This window comes from Equus asinus, chromosome 23, assembly GCF_041296235.1.
Source record: "Equus asinus isolate D_3611 breed Donkey chromosome 23, EquAss-T2T_v2, whole genome shotgun sequence".
NCBI lineage: Eukaryota > Metazoa > Chordata > Mammalia > Perissodactyla > Equidae > Equus > Equus asinus.
In genome coordinates, this window is record NC_091812.1 from 43,215,461 (window position 1) to 43,231,416 (window position 15,956).

Genomic DNA, 15,956 nt, shown 5'->3' on the forward strand with positions numbered 1-15,956 from the left:
CATTTTAGCCAGTAGGCAAATTCACTAATTTGGAATGATCAACTGTGTATTCACACACACACACACACACACAGTTGATCTATTTATATAAAATTTTCAGTAAGAGGATAGTTTATAACTGATTCTGTTATGCTGAAAACCATGTTGTAGTAGGCGGTTATAGCTCACGTCCACAATGGAAGATGTAATGACACAGGGGGCTTTCTTGTACATCTGCACATAGCCCAACAATCATTCTTATATAAGGTCATAGAGTGCTATTAGATAGATTTTAGTATTTCATAATGACTTAATCACACTACAAAAAAATAAAAATTGTTGTCTTCTCATTGTCTCATAAAGCACAATAGGCTTTGTCCCAACTCAAAATATTCTGGGAATATTCAAGCAATCTCTCTTTAGTTTGAAATTCACATTAAGTTCTTATCTTTTCCAAAATGTTATTTTTTAAACACAAATAGATAACAAAACTGTTCTAATGAGGAAGCAGATTTATTATTTTATTTTAGGGAATGGTCTGAAGAGTGGTAAGGGTGAAGGCTGTAGAGCTAAATGCCCCTGATTTAGCAACTTGGTAGTTTCATCATTTATCTTGGGCAAGCTACTTAACCTTGCTGTATACTACTGTCTTGATATTTAAAATAGTAGTAATAGTTAATATATTATATTATATATAATAGTTAATACATTTAGAGTTCTGAGAAAAGTGTCCGGCACATAGGTACAACCCAATAAATGCCATTAATATTTTGTCATTATCATTATAATTATTGCTAGCAATCTTGATGTTGGAGAAGGTAGAATGGTATCTGGCAGTCTTTTGTTGACTCACGTGAAACAGTTGAGAATAGCTTTAAAAAAAGCTAAAATATCCAAATCAATGACAATATTTGAATTATATAAATAGGAGCAAGCTTCTCATCATTTGAATTTTAGCTATCTTTTGTTCCTCACACTGATCCCTTCGCATCTTTTTGTTACTCCTCTCCTCTATTCCACCTAGTCCATTCTCTTGTTATCCCAGTCTTGAAAGTTCATTTCTCTTCCTTCTAAGTGGTTTCAGGACTCTATCACCTTGACCCTCAGCAATCTCTCTCTTTAAGTCAATCTCATTGACCAGGGTGATTGATGGTCTTGCCCAAGCCCTACCTAATCTCCCTTCAGATAGGAAAGTCTCTGCCCAGAAAAGAATGTGGCTTTCCACTCAGGTGCCCTTTACTGAAGAAGTGTCTCAGACAGCCCCCTTACCAGCTATCTCTGTTTCCTACCCTTTAGACTGCTGTGAAGTCCTGCATATGCTGCAGGATAATCATTCAAATAAAGTGCACTTATGAGCTTCCATTCTCTAAAGGCCCATTGATCCATGTGACAACCATATCAGCACAAATGAGAAGATCCTGCCTGAATGAGGCAGATGGAAATGGAAATTATATACTCTGCTAATACTCACTTTATTATAGCTAAATGATTTGCATTTTGAAAGTTGGGAGTTCTTGGCAAAACTAAAGGGAAAGAAAGAGTACTGGGCCATTACTTAGGTCCAGGTGCCAGCTGCAAGTAAGGTAGTTGCATGACCTGGTGCCTATCATTTAACCTGTCTGAGTCTCGGTCTTCTTTATTGTAGCATTTGTAAGATATCAAAGACTGTTTGAGCTCATGTCTTATTAGAATTGCTGCCAGGATTCAATGACATAATAGGTCTGAAAGCACTTCACAAATTAGGGTATTTCATAAATGCAATAATAATCTATTCCATTTGTAACATCTATATTTCTTTTCTGTCTCCATCCTCATGTGAGGATGAGTTACCATCGTAATCAAAGATCCTTTCTTCTGGTTAAAATGAGTAAGATTTAACCCATAAGCGGTGATGTGAGCAATTTTCAAAAGGATTCTTAAATATATTTTAAAATTTTACATTTAAATTGGTGACAAATTCCGTTTTCAGTTTTTGCTTGCTTCTTCTACAACAGAATCTTGAGCACTTGCTCTTTAAAGGGACACTGTGTAATCATGTTGAAAGATAGTCGAAAACAACACAGTTTGTTTACCTCAGCTTTCTGTGATCTGTATAATTTGTACACAGCTTTTCAGTAAGCTAGTTTGTCTTCTTGTCTACATAGGCTGTGCTATAGCCATTTCAAGTTCAAAATTACTGGAAAAAAGTAATTGATCCTCTATTTCAATCTCCCTGCTGTTTCACGAGCTCTCTTACAATTCAGAGGAATCTATTTCTCACTGATGTTGAAAAACATAATAAGGTCACAGCAGGGAGGTTTTGGCTTCATTAAAGAACATTATTATAAAAATAAGATGATAGAGGGCAAATTGTTTTTGTCCTTGTGGTATTGTTTCTGCAGATTGACAATAATCTGAGCATTTAAAGCAACAATAAATTTGTAATCTTCTCTTTATCATTCACTTCACCATGGTAGCCCCTAGTGGTAGAAGGAGATGTCGATTGCTCACATTCCAGGGGATTTCTTCCCCAGCTGAAGAGAAGGACTGCAGCCTCTCAGTAACTAAATTGACTTCTGCTTTTAAAACATCATGGAGAATGTTGGTGTCCAGCAAAAGTAGATGCCAGCATTGTTTAAAAAGTGACTGAGCAGAGAAATGAATTGAAATTTTGACTCACTTAGGATTCCATCCATCATGGGAGCCTATAATGGGAGAACGTTGGAGAAGGATTTAAGATAGAAAAATCAGTGATTGCCCTATTAATCTAGTTTAACTGATACTAAAATCTGACAGAGCGCATTACAAGTTGCAGGCAGTAAGGCTTATCAATTCATTACTACTTTCAAGGCTCTCCTTTTGCTTTCTTTTTGCCTTCAGCTCCTGGCAAAGGACAGCCTTTTACAGTTCAATTTCTCAGTTTATTTTTGACTGCTTTTAATTAAATTTGATGGCCTGCTTCTGCAGCACTGAAGTTATTCGAGTTGCAAAGCACTTTGCTGCTATAATGATAGCTCCCTTGATGTGCGCTCATTATTAACTGCTTTTCAAAAGTGCTGCTCTCAATTCTCATTTTATAAATATTTAAATAACTGAATTTCTATAACATAAATATCTGTGCACAGAAGATAGGGATTCTATTGCCTGTTTAATAGGTTACATCTAGTAAAATAAAATTCCGTTTTTTGTAAAGTTTTATATTATTAACTGGGAATGTGTCTTTTAATTATCCTCCATGTAAGTCCTCACACAAATAATCATCTCTCACAATAATCAATGTCTTATGTAAGAATTTGACACTTTACACATATAATTCTAAAATAGAATATCTTAGAAAACAGAATGAGCGTTTTTCACATAGATAAACAAAATCTTGAAATGAACCTGGATGTTTTAGAAGTTATTCTTTCTGTTCTTAGATGAAATGAAGGAGTACACTAAAAGAGAACTTACTAATGATGTGAAAATTTTATTGGTCAGGAAAAAATTTGCAGGGGAATGAGAATAAAATTAAGAACCTTAATACTTTTTAAAAACCTGATGATTTGGCCATGGGCATTAATCTCTTTTCCTTCTGCAAACCTCAGGCAAATGGCAGCAAAATAATTTTAAAAACTTACAGGGGCTTAGAATTAAAATGCAGGTACTAGTGGAAGAGAGATGACAATAACAGCAAGGTTGACAGCAGCTGACACTAGGTGTCAGACACTGTTCTAACTCATTTAGTGTCCGTAACCTCCCTATCACTGTCTCCATTTCACAGATGAGAGAATGGAGGCACAGAAACACTAAGTGACTTGGTCATCATCAATATTCAGTAAGCACCAGAGCTAGGATTCAAACCCAGGCAGTGTGGTTTCAGAGTCATACTTTTAATCACTATGCTGTATTTCAATAAAATGTGGAGGGAAGGAAGCAGATTGAGAAATGATGAGCTAAGAACGTCCTGTCTATGTGCCCACAGTGTGGTGTACACAATAGAAGTCAGCTCATCCCCCAGAGAAGCCCCCAGCAGCCCAGGACTAGGGAGAACTGACTGCTCCGAAAGGCAGGGGTGAGGTACAGTTCTGGAAAGGGAAAATCTTATAAAATTCTGAAGTGGTTGCTCTCTCGCCCCTACACGTGGCAATTACCTCTCCATTCTCCATCGCGCCCCTGCCCCCCAAAACCCTGTATTCTAAGCTTTTTCTCTAGAGAAAATAAACCCAGTACACCCTTTAGACTTTGAACAGAGCTATGATTTGAAGTTGACATACTTAACACCTGTAACTCCCTTCCCCTGCTTGGCTTCCAGAACACTAGAAGCCAAATTACATCATCCCAGCTCCTACTCAACAACCCCACTCTAATATACTACAAATGGGGAACAAAACATCAGTTATTTGAGCAAAACTGCAACATGACTGAGACCTATAGCCGAGACCTACAATGACAACCAAAAAGGACTGAGATCACACAGAGCAACAGAGGACGTTAAAGAAAAGAAACAAATTACTGTGATCAATACCGGAGTGAGAAAAGAATGCGCACTATGATAAAACAAAAACAGAATGCTATGATAAGCAAACAAAGGTCACTGAAATTAGAAGTATGATAAATAAAATTTAAAAACCAACGGACCACTCAATGAATCAAAAATGAGAAAATCCCATTTTTAAAAAGACTATTCTTAAAAAATGGCATTGTCATGAAAGACAACAAAGGCTAGGGAAGTGTTCCAGGTGGAAGGGGACTACAGAGACATGGCAGCTGTTAAATGATGCAAGGAGGCCATTAGACTAAGGTGCCGCTGATGCCATGGTGGCCTAAGTAAGCAAACCAAAATGTCAGCCTGTAAATGCCTCCAGGTGAAGAAATGGAAACCTAAGGACAATCAATCACAAACAGCCAACTAGGCTTTAAGCTATAGCCAATCAATAATTTCCTTACGTTGCTTCTGCCTTTTCTCTATAAAAGTCTCTCCCTGAGCTCCTGTCTACAGAGCCCTCCTAACCACTTCTGGTTTGGCACTGCCCAATTTGAATAGATATTTACTCAAACTCTTAAAATTTTAACATAGCTTAATTTATATTTTAACACAACTAATGCAATACATGATTCTAGACTGGATTCCACACTGGAGGAAAAGAAATACTATAAAGGATTAGCTCAACTGATAACTTTGGAACACTGGCAGATTACATCAAAGTATTTTATCAACGTTACATTTACTGAAGCTGATTACCCTGCTGTAACTATGTAAGAGAATATCCTTGTTCTTTGGAAACATATTTAGAGGTGAAGGGCAATGATATGTACCCTGTACTCTCAAAGGACTAAGGAGAAAAAAAGCATGACTAGATAGAGATTGTGTTTGTGTGTGTGTGTGTGTGTGTGAGTGCAAGAGAGAGAAGAGAAAAAGATAACAAATGAGGCAAATGTTAACCATAGGCAATATGGTTCAAGTTACTGAGGTGTTCCTTGTACTATTTTCCACAGCTTTTCTATGTTTAATTTTTTCCCAAACAATTCTTAAAAATTAATACAAAGATAGACGATAAAGTCAAGTAACTCTCCCAAAGATTAGAAGAAAGAGATGAAAAAACTTTAGAAGACAGCAAAAGAAGAGTAATCCAGAAGGTCCAATAATAAAAAGAGAAACCTGTCACCGCTGATAAGATGGAACTATCAAAGAAGTTATGTATGAAAAAATTCTATCACAAAAAAATCAGTCTTCAGAAACAAATTAGTCCCACACCAAGACACATCATCATGAATTTCAAAAGTCCTAAGAGGGTTCCTGCAAATAAAAAGAAAAACAGAAAAGTAAAACAGAAGTCACCCACAAATGAGAAGAGATCAAGCTGGCTGTGGGAGAGATGCTTTCATAATCATGAAGAGAATCATTTTCATCCTATATACTAAAGTATATACTCATAAATCAGTCAGATGGAAGAGTGGAAGTAAGCTCTTTGAAGACAAGTGTGGATCCAAAATTTATACTTCTCATGCATCATATTTCTTAGGAGGCCACTAGAAGTGTTTCTGCAAAAAAAAGAAGGATTAAATCAAGCAGGAAGAAGCACAATCCAGGAACAAGAAATCCAGTGGAGAGACAAGGAGGCTCAGAGAGCAACCAGCTAGGTGGGAGCAGAAGAATGGAAGGCTGAAGAAATGTGAGCTCAACATAATAATGGAATTCACAAATATTTTAATCATTTTGTGCATTTGATATTTGAAACAATCATTAATAATCTTACAAGCTTCAGGAAAAACAAAGATCTTATGCTAAAAAATTGTGAACCCAGAAAGCAATATTTACATGATAATAATGTAAACACTGAATATTGAGTTCACCAAAGCAATTTGATTCAACACATTGAGAGGATAGTGGAAAAGAAGCCCCATGATGGGTGTGCCTGTCCTAAATCCTGTACAGGTATCACAATAGAAAGTTAATGTTCAAAATTGATTAAGTCAAGATAACTATAAGCATATTAAATTAAAACTAAGGTAATTACCAACAGAAACGCCTAAGAGTTGAAACTTGTTCTATTGAATGTGACTATAGCATAGACAGATGTGGAGCAAGCTGTTTTGATTCTGTTGCTGTTATTATGAGCCTCCTAATACTATTTGATTACTAGATCATGAGTTTCTATCTTATTTATAAGAATAAACACAGTTTTAAGAAGAACAATTCTTGGTGCTCCAAAACTGCTTCAACTGTTTCAATGACACACTACACTGATGATTATACAGAGTGGTCCCCTGCTTCAGTTTTGTGTGTGGAACCTTTTGAAAAGAAACACTATCCAGTATTACACATGACGTACTTATGATAGGAAAACCATCTCCTATCAAAAGGAATTTCACACATAGCCCAGATGATGTTCTTGTTGCCTTTGTAGGTCTAAAAGCAATTGTTTAAAAAAAACTAGGATTCATTCTCCTAAATTTGTGGCTTTCAGTACAAGGATAGGGATATCACAAGTCTCTCTAAATTTTGTAAAATAAATTGTTTCCGATGTTAAAAATACGTTTGAAAATGTAGTACATTCTGTCCCTGCTTTCAGCTCCTACCCAGAGTAGATGCTAATTATCTTCTACTAATGGTAGTAGATTTTTTGAATTTCCATAAGTCTAATATGTTTACTGTAATTTCCAAGTTACTCATATTGAGTAGCAATATCTTTGACTTTAGCAACTGGTATATACTTGTCTGTATTACAGGTGGTGTCATTTACCTATTAAAGCTGATTGCAACAAAAAGAATTGAAGTTTATCATACATCTAAGATATGGTCGCAGATTTTAGTGGCAATTATCTCTTATTCTATTACAAAAAAAGAGTGATTACTCAAGGTATACCTAAAAATGTGAGGAAATTCTTCTCATTTAGTAAGGTGAAAAAAAACAACATTGCCTTAATAGGAATCTGTATGTTTCCCTATACAAGAAAAAAAATTATGTACATTTAACATCTACTTTTGTCAAGGTGTGAGTTTTCTGCATAATCTGTCATCTCCAGCATCTGCCATGGATCTAGGGGAAAGGAGGGCACTGCTGATGTTTTTGTATTGAGGCCTTATATTCTATATAAAGTACTGAAGAAGGTTCTACACTATTATAAAGGAACTTTGAGGGAGATTGGTTTACTTTTTGGATAACCAGAAAATTATCTGTTCCACCTCACATTAGTAATTTTTTGGGAAAAAACATCATTTCCATTTTTATTATTAAACAGAAATATTGAGTTTACTGGTCTTTGATCAGTTCTCATTTTTTCCAACATCCAGACGATACTGTCCATATCTTTTTTTACTTTCTTCTAAGCTTTCCTAGTTTTCTTTATAACCTGAGATTATTCCTTCTCTCACTCATTTTTATATTTTTGTCTTTTAATGCCCATGTCACAAAACAGTTTTGTTCTAGCACCGTTTTTCTTGCTTTTGTCTTTATCTATTGCATTCTAATGTAAAATAATTACTGTGGGATGGAATCTCAAATCTATATATGAAGCTCCAACTTCTCAAACTTTCAGTTTCATGCTTGTAACCCCTGTGTCACAGTTCTACATAAAGTTCTGCCATGGTGTCAAGCCCTCAAAAACTCAATATGAAAAAGAGAAATACTATTTTTGATGGGGAATGATAACTATATGATAGTGCTAATATCTTGGAAGAATTACTATGGCAACAGTATGATAAAATAAAGAAGAGAAATAGTAGTTATGAAGACAGCCCTGGGATAATCAATAAGGAAACAAATTGACTAAGCCAAAAATAATTGGGTTTACAAAACGGAGTAGGTAGGAAAAAATGTAGAGGAAAAAGGAAGATATGCAAGAGACTGCGTAAGGGGAAGATGTAATAAGAAGGCTCCTTCCCTTCAACAAATACACGTTGAATAAATGCAACAGAGGAATGAGGGGGAGGACCCAAAAACCCCATGATTTAAATTTTTCGCAAACATAAAGATAATTGCATCACTAAGAGAACTGAAAAATGGTAGAAATAAAAATTATGTCTCCATAATACATAAATAACTCTCACAGCTCAACAAAAAAATCAAATAACCTGATCAAAAAATGGGCAGGGGACATGAACAGACATTTCTCCAAAGAGGATATACAGATGGCCAATAGACACATGAAAAGATGCTCATCATCACTAATCATCAGGGAAATGCAAATCAAAACTACACTAAGATATCACCTTACACCTGTTAGAATGGCAAAAATATCCAAAACAAAAAGTGACAAATGTTGGAGAGGGTGTGCAGAAAAAGGAACCCTCATACACTGCTGGTGGGAATGTAAACTGGTGCAGCCACTATGGAAAACAGTATGGAGATTTCTCAAAAACTTGAAAATAGAAATACCTTATGACCTAGCCATCCCACCACTGGGTATCTATCCAAAGAACTTGAAGTCAGCAATTCAAAAAGTCTCATGCACCCCTATGTTCATTGCAGCATTATTTACAATAGCCAAGACGTGGAAGCAACCTAAGTGCCCATCAACTGATGATTGGATAAAGAAGATATGGTATATATATACAATGGAATACTACTCAGCCATGAACAAGGATAAAATCGTCCCATTCACAACAACATGGATGGCCCTTGAGGGTATTATGTTAAGTGAAATATGCCAGATAGAGAAAGACAAACTCTGTATGACGCCACTCATAGGTGGAAGTTAACATTTAGACAAAGAGAACTGATTGGTGCTTACCAGGAGAAAGGAGGGATGGGGGAAGGGCACAAAGGGTGAAGGGGTGCACCTACAACATGACTAACAATAATGTACACATGAAATTTCACAAGGTTGTAAACTATCATAATCTTAATAAAAAGAAAAAAATTATGTCTCAAATATATCTCTTTCTTGACTAAAATGATAGTTTAAACCTGAGGCCAAAATTTCTAACAAGTGTTAATTCAAAAATTTCAAGACAAACTTTGACATGAGTGCTTTAAGAAAACAAAGCTATGGTTTACCCACCAGCCTTTATTTGGAAAGATAAGATTACTGAATATTTATATGTTACCATAAAATTTGCATTGTAATCTATACTGTATCAGCATTTTCATCATAAATTTGAGTTTCTCTTTGTTTACTACAAATGGGAAAAAAAAGTATCCAAAAAAAGGTAATACACAAAGATTAGCTTTAATTGTTGCAAGTACTGTTGATTGGTAATGTTGAGACTAACAATGTTGACTGCGGAAAATTAAATGTGTTTGAATGTTGTAGGAGAAACTATTCATTTAAGTTTTATATTTTATATCCCGTAGGAGGTTAATTTTGCTTATTAACTCTGTGATATTTAAGCACTGCTATGAACTTCACAGTTGCTAATAACCATTATATACTCCACCAGTTTAAGATAGAATATTTCTGTACCAAGTTAGAAAAAATATTTAAAACCACTTGTATTTGCGATGTTATTGGAGTCCAACACAATGTAAAGTCCACAGATCAGTGAAGGAGGATCATAAAATACAGAATAAACTCCCTGGGAAAACATTCCAGACCACCAAAATCCATCTCCATGCTTTTCAGTACTATCTCCCTTTATTACAAAAAGATGGCTAGCGCTCCTTTTCTGTATGTCCTCTACCTCTGAGTTTATCATTGTGTACATCGTGTTCCCACCATCTACACATCATCCCTGTTTGATTTACATCAAGTTCAACTTCAAAAAGCCTTCTCAGTTGCTTCAGCACAAGTCAAAATTTATCAGTCTTCTGGAAAACAATTGGCACTTGATCTCCTCCTATCTTTTGGCATCTAACACCAATAAATAGTTAGCTGGATGTATATGATATAAGCATCTGCAAAGTAACATACTCTTTAGTAGTATCTATATGTATAGATTATCTCCTCTGGTGGATGATAATTATTTGAAGGAAGAAACACTTAACATCTATATTCCCTACAGGTTTACAGAGATATACATGGGAGATGCTTAATGTTTTTTGAATGATTTCAACTTTTAGTTATTGAGAACCATCATTTTGAGAATCAGTCTTATTATTTGTTTTAATCTTTGGTCTACTTTCATGTCACTTGCATTTTCCTGATATGTGAATAAAGGACATGAAAATATCCAGGTGAGAGTTTGGTTTGTTGTGATTTAACTCTCCCAGATTTTACTTGTTATTTGGAACTCTAGGTGGTTTCAATGTGACCAATATGAAGTACATTTTTATTTATTCTGGGCGTATATGCTTGAATAATTACTGAATTCTGATTTGTATGAACAAATTCTCATATTCTGGTAATTTCCAATATTTTATTGTAGTCTGTAAAATATCTTCATTATAGTACTTCAGCAAACACAATTTCAACTGTTAAAATTCAACGTTACTACATTGTTGGTAATATTAAGTAATTTTTGTTGTGTGATGTCAGCTGCAGCTTAAATTTCAAGTCATGGAGTATTATTAATATTATATGGTTGGAAATAACTTCCAGATCAATGAATCAATGTTATCTTAATATTCTGTGTCTTTAATTTTCGTACCACATTTGTTTTTTGAATGGATTTTATAAAAGGAAGTTGCTTTGTGTTGCCAAGCTCATTATCTTAGGATTTTGTCCAGAGGTGAATTGCTTTGTGATCAAAGGGCAGAGAGAACACCTCCTGAACTATTGAACGATGCTGATTTGATGGGCACATCACATCAATGAAAGCAAAAAGGAGAGAACTTTCTCTGCAAATACCAACTTGAAGATATTATACTCAAAAGCAAAAACTATTTACTACAGGAACAACAACAAAAACAATTCTGTAAAGCGAAAAAAGAGTAACTTGGACAAATTTGTCTACTAGCATCACTGGAACTGATACTAACTGATCTGTATTTTTTATTTGCAGACTTGACTAGTGATAGTTGACCTTGTGTCAAGTGAAGGAAGTAAAGAGAAGAGTTCATTTACTATCTAATTCCATGGAAGTCTTCTCTCTCTATGCATACATACACATACCCACATGTGTGTGTTTTGGTTGGGTAAAAGCAATCAATGCTCACACCTGCAAAGGGCTTAAACATTTATAAAAGGCTTCCACAAACATTTTATTAGTCAACTTACAGAATGGGGTCATTTTAAACAAACTAGTAATTTAAGCCTCAGAGGTCTGAAGAGAATGGTATGCTGTGGACCGCATAACTCATTCATGGCAGGCTAGATATTGGAGCCCAAGTCAGCCAACACCAGATCTGCCCCATGCACTTCTGTTGGTATGTTGGCAACTTTAAAGTACCACTGTATACATTTTTTCTGACATTCTTCTAGTTTCCACTTAATGTTAGCTTACACATTTATAAAGTGCATGTTGGTGGGAAGCAGCATAGAAAAGAGAATGAGGAAGAACTACCAAGAGTAAATTCACTGATAATATAAAAAGGGAGAAAGCTTTTAATAAATTATTATGTTAATTAAGTTAACAAACTTGTCCCTCTCCTGTCCAGCCCCTCACATACACCCCTCCCTATCCAGAGGGTTTCACTTTTTCAGATTTGATATTGGGGAGGGTGGAAAGAGGAGATCCCACTAAAGAGGAATTTGAAGGAAAAAGGCAGCAAATATGGCCTAGGTGAGAAGGACAGCTGTGGTTCGTTAGATACATTGATCTGCTGGACAGTTCGAGTATAGGTTTAGCTAAAGTTATAAATTTAGGAGTACTGAAACTATGGGTGTCATTGTGATTGTCCTAGCAGAATACACAGGAAGAATTAAAAGGGCAAAGCATGCACTTGGAAACCATAGTCTATGGGGAAGGTAGGCACAGAGACATCTGTGAAAGAGAACACTACCAAAATTCTTAACAAAGTTTATTTTTAAAATGAGATATTCACATAAGAAATTATTTATTCTGTTTATTTTTATATAAATAAATGTACAACTAATTCATGCATCACTAAAGTCTGCTAAATTAAAGAATTGCACAAAAATATGGTAATGAAACATACATAACTTTCAAAGATTTGATGAATATACTCTTTTGTGATTACTTACACCATGATGTAATTGTTAAAAATGCAGTAATATTTACAAAGTTTAAGTGTATGATAAAAGATAGCACTTAGTATATCAAATTGATTATTCTAAGCTTGAAATGTTAATACTCAAATTTATGTAATGTATATCATGTATAATTTTCTACAAAATGAGAAGTGGAATATAAGTGAGCATAATATGTACATTTATCAATTTGAACAGGTCAAATTTAATTATCATCAATACCAATGAAAGCACATTTTTGTATATTAAACCTTTAAGACTCTACTCAAATTTCATCCCTTCTTTAGGGACTTCACACATTCACTAAATAGGAAATATTATTATTTTTACTCTCCTAAACTCTCATTTACTTAAATTTTTTTCTTATGGTAAGCTAATAACCTTTATAGATATGCATTTTTATAATTTTATACAAATGTGGGACTTTATTGCTATTGTGTTTTGTAACTGATTTTTAATCCCTATAGAAATTTTTTTTTAATACCTATGGAAAATACGGTGACTATTTTTTGTGACCTTATTATTCTTCTATAATACTTTTTTCTTACACAAAAATTTCAATGATCTAATTTTCAAAATTAAGGTTTTTCTGATTGTAGAAAAAATATCCATTGTGAAAAGACCAAAAAAAAGTTAAAATAAAGATCATTTTATCATATAACAGGTCCTTCTATATATTTTTTCTCCATAAACACACAAATGTTATCGTAGAAAGATGTTTTTAATCTGCTTTTTTAAAGAATATATCTGCTCCCTTTCCATGTTATAAGGATTGTTATATTTAATAGTTCTATAGAATTTCACTATTTTAAAAATATATATATTTTATACATTCTATACAATTAAATGTTTGGGCTGTTTATAATTATCACTACTATTAAAACAGACTATGAGAAACATCCTTTAGTTTAAATCTTTTCAGACATTCATAATACTTTTCTTATATTAAATCACTAGATGTAGAATTGCTTTGTCAAAAGGAGGAATTAAGGTAGTTGATAAATAGACTAAATCCTCATTGCACGTTCCTTGTTTCTTTTTTCTAGCACTTGCCCTAGTAGTCTTAGTTTACCTTCTTTACTAACCTTTGAATCTGTGAAAGGCATAGATTCCATGTGAATTACCATAAGATGTGTGTAGGCCTAGTATGTAGGTCTAACAATTATAAAAAATTATTTTTAAAAAATTGTGTAATATATATCTTCCATTCCTTAAACCTATAGCCTGTTACTCTATTCAGTACACACAAGTGTCATATTACTGTCTCTAGGTGATGCATACATTCTGGTTCATGGGTTCTGAAGATACAGACTCAAGGAGGATCACAATTGAAATCTGTGCAGCAAAAGGATATATGTGATCCTTAGGTTTCATCTCTTGTAATTTGAACAACAGAAGTCAAGGAGGCTTTTGAGTTATTGGATTATCTGCCTGCTCTAGTCACCTGACTCTGGAAGTAACAAAATTTGGGTCCTTGGTAAGGCCCTTAAGTGTCCACAGTTAAGAAGACTATAGAACAGTGTGTCAGTTTGAAATGCTTAATGATAACTCTGCGCTCTCACTCTTGGTCACTTCTAGAAATAGCCTTTCCTTCTCACCCCTGAATACTGTATGAAATTTCATCTTTCGCTCTATTTGTAGTTCAGGCATTCCGACACTCAGTTCAGAAGGAAACCCATTTATAGTTACCTGTTCCATTGCTTAAAGTTAAGAAAAACAATACACGTTGACTTTATGGCATTATAGAATTTCAAAACTACCATCTTTTAAAGAAATGCAGTAGCCCAGTATTTTGAAAGGGTAAGAGGTCTGATGGAGGTACTCTATGAGCTTTGTGGGTAAGAGCTGGAAAGATGCACACACGTGTGTCTTGGAGAACTGAACTCACCTGGAGCGGAAGCCCATCACTTCCTTCAATGCTGGTGCCAACATGCTGCTAGGCAGACACCCCTAACTGGACTCGCACGGGCCAGGAACTGCTTGCTTTTTATTCCTACCTGGAACAAAATACAGCCTCAGTCATTTTTCTTTTGCGTGTTCCTTCAAGCATAGTAAGATATTCATTATGTTATCTTTTTCTGTCATATTAGACACTGACTTCTCAGAATGCTCAACACAAAAAAGCGTAAACTCTTCACCTCTATAATTTACACCTCAGTGATTAATATAGCACCTGTGTGAGTCAAAGGGGCCATCTATATTTTATCTTCTTTAAATGTTCCTTATAAAAGTTTACTATTTCATGGGGCTGGCCCCGTGGCCGAGTGGTTAAGTTCGCGCACTCCGCTGCAGGCGGCCCAGTGTTTCGTTGGTTCGAGTCCTGGGCACGGACATGGCACTGCTCATCAGACCACGCTGAGGCAGCGTCCCACATGCCACAACTAGAAGAACCCACAACGAAGAATACACAACTATGTACCGGGGGGCTTTGGGGAGAAAAAGGAAAAAATAAAATCTTTAAAAAAAAAATATATATATATATAAAAGTTTACTATTTCAGTGTAATTATTCTTATCCATTTGGTTTAAGTAATTGATCTGTTAATTTAAGAAGCCATTTTCTATATATTGTCCTTAGACACTAAATCAAAATTTTTAAACTGCAGAAAGAAGGTGATGTTGGAAATATTTTCTGAATTGTTATATTTTTTAATTTATTATTATTATTTTTTACCATGGAAAGGAATCTCAGTAGGAAACAAAATTTAGTAATGCAATTCCATTAGTTTTATGCCTGCCTTATTTTATATTCTTCAACTTGAGAGACACTGATGAGGAACGCTAATGTTTTCTCAAATGCACCAGAGTGTTGATGTTTTGGAAGGTAAGATGAAAATAGACATTTTAACCACATGACAAAATTGTAGGCTTGGCTAAAACCTCAGAGCTGGGCTGCCTGTGTATGAACGGGCTGTGTCAGGGCCTTCCACTCCCCACAGTTAGATTCACTTGACCTTCAGCATGCCTAGCCTTGCCCCAGTCTAGGGCACAGCTGGGTTAATTAAGGAAACATGCAAGAGATGCAGCAGTATGCCAATCTCGTTGCAGTTGGTCCAGTCAGCACTTATGTTGCCTTTGTCCCCTCCTCAGCACCGGGAGTCTGACTCTGAACTGAATCTCATAGTGGAGGTCCCACTATTTGCTGACCTTCCTGCTGATGCTCACTGCCTACCTGAACCTTCAGAACAAGGTTATACGCTCTACTGTTTGATCCACCTGAAGGCACCATCTTACCTCTTGTGGTACCTATTCTGCCCTTATCATTATTGGAACCACCACCTGATGCCTGGTACCACCGTCTGCGAATGAATAATATGGCTCCATGTACTTCAACACATGCAGTGAAATCTATTTCCCTAAACCCTAACCTTCTTCTGATGTCAACTTAGGAACAAGTTATTTTGTCCCATCTTGCTATTATGTAGTTTAAGAGTTCTTCCTATGTAGTATAACGTGAAGGGTTTAAGAAAGGCCCACTTGAATTCC

At 35.2% G+C, this 15,956-nt stretch overlaps 1 protein-coding gene across 25 annotated transcripts in view; it reads right to left on the reverse strand.

The window, feature by feature from the left end:
* PTPRD (protein tyrosine phosphatase receptor type D) overlaps nucleotides 1–15,956 on the reverse strand; it is a 2,080,413-nt gene that overhangs the window by 1,432,771 nt on the left and 631,686 nt on the right. For all 25 annotated transcript variants that reach the window (XM_070495512.1, XM_070495506.1, XM_070495510.1 and 22 more), the window contains one exon: nucleotides 14,360–14,468. The gene's annotated coding sequence lies outside the window, so the exon portion shown is untranslated. The remainder of the gene's footprint in view (nucleotides 1–14,359; nucleotides 14,469–15,956) is intronic.